The sequence below is a fragment of the Amia ocellicauda genome (assembly GCF_036373705.1).
Source record: "Amia ocellicauda isolate fAmiCal2 chromosome 11 unlocalized genomic scaffold, fAmiCal2.hap1 SUPER_11_unloc_2, whole genome shotgun sequence".
In the NCBI taxonomy this organism is placed as follows: domain Eukaryota; kingdom Metazoa; phylum Chordata; class Actinopteri; order Amiiformes; family Amiidae; genus Amia; species Amia ocellicauda.
The window spans coordinates 38,700-40,436 of record NW_027102660.1 but is presented as its reverse complement, the minus strand read 5'-3'; the positions used below and the strand labels follow the sequence as shown (position 1 = coordinate 40,436).

General features: G+C 49.3%; 1 non-coding gene across 1 annotated transcript; it reads left to right on the top strand.

The window, feature by feature from the left end:
• The first annotated feature begins 313 nt into the window (after positions 1-313).
• On the top strand, positions 314-386 carry trnav-aac (transfer RNA valine (anticodon AAC)). Its single transcript has one exon. It is a non-coding gene; the product is annotated as a tRNA-Val (tRNA).
• Positions 387-1,737: the final 1,351 nt, after the last annotated feature.

Genomic DNA, 1,737 nt, shown 5'->3' with positions numbered 1-1,737 from the left:
ATGTAGTTGAAGGCGCAGTATAGCTCTGATAGTCTGGTGGTGACGGAAGACCACCAGCCGTTTGAACAAGCCATTCAGCATCACCTTGTTGGGCTAAGTGCAGGCACTGTCAGAGCGCAGGGCGTCCTGCCTTTGAAAGAGTTTCCGAAGTGTCCTGATGTGCCCTTTAGCAATGCCAAACAGGTCTGTGAAAATGGCATCCTTTCGCGGCACTTCAGACGCCATCTCACAGTCTAGCCGACCTGAAATGCCTGAGCCCGTTTTACCAGCAGGCTTCAACGGTAACCGTTTGAAGCAAGACGTGGCGGTGTCAGTTTCCGTAGTGTAGCGGTTATCACGTTCGCCTAACACGCGAAAGGTCCCCGGTTCGAAACCGGGCGGAAACAGCCTGCTGTGGGCCGGCCCTTTTCGTCCTGTTTGCCCTCGTGGTTCCCCGGAGGCGGTGGGTAGCTTTTCTTCATTGGAGTGCCCGAAATCGGTGCTCTCAGAGCGTCCGTCCGTCGACAGGTTGAAATTGTAAACGCTGGTGTAGCCACTTTTAATTAAAATCTGATGATGATGATGATGATGATGATGATGTTGTTGTTGTTGTTCTTGTTGTCATCGTGGTCGCCGTCATTATTATTGTTAAAGTAAAGCAGTAGTTAGATTTGTTGCTACCGTAAGGTGTAGAAGGCACAATAGCTCTGTGATTGTCTGATGGTGGCACAAGACGAGCAGCAGCTGTTTGAACAAGCCATTGAGCATCACCTTGTTGGGGTAAGTGTAAGTCTTGTCATAGCTCAGGGCATTCTTCCTTTAAAAGAGTTTCCAAAGTGTCCTGATGTGCCCTTGAGCAATGCAATATAGGTCAGTGAAAATAGAAACCTTTATCTCACAGGCAGGCCCACGGGAAACGCCTGTGCGCGTTTTACCAGCCTGCTTCGATGGGAGCCAATCGAAACCCCAGGACAGGTTGGTTTCTGTAGTGTAGTGGCTATCATGTTCGCCTCACACGCGAGAAGTCCCTGGTTCGAAACTGGGCGGAAACAACCCACGGTGCACGCGTGCCAGTGCCGTGTTACCCGTCCTCATCTCTCTGCCCCATGGCCGGCCGTCGTTTTCTCTTCCTCGGAGTGGCAAGAAATCCTGACCTTGAGAACAAATGATCGCAGAAGGGTAGCTTTGCGAGGCGCTGGAACTGACACTTTTAAAATCGATACATGTCGTTGCTGTTGCAATACGACCGTAGCAGGATCGGTGACATTGCTGTTACTCTTATGTAGTTGAAGGCGCAAAATAGCTCTGATAGTCTGGTGGTGACGGAAGACCACCAGCCGTTTGAACAAGCCATTCAGCATCACCTTGTTGGGCTAAGTGCAGGCACTGTCTGATCGCAGGGCGTCCTGCCTTTGAAAGAGTTTCCGAAGTATCCCGAAATCGGTGCACTCAGAGCGTCCGTCCGTCGACAGGTTGAAATTGTAAACGCTGGTGTAGCCACTTTTAATTAAAATCTGATGATGATGTTATTGTTCTTGTTGTTGTTGTTGTTGTTCTTGTTTTTCTTTTTGTCGTCGTGGTCGCCGTCATTATTATTGTTAAAGTAAAGCTACCGTAAGGTGTAGAAGGCACAATAGCTCTGTGATTGTCTGATGGTGGCACAAGACGAGCAGCAGCTGTTTGAACAAGCCATTGAGCATCACCTTGTTGGGGTAAGTGTAAGTCTTGTCATAGCTCAGGGCGTTCTTCCTTTGAAAG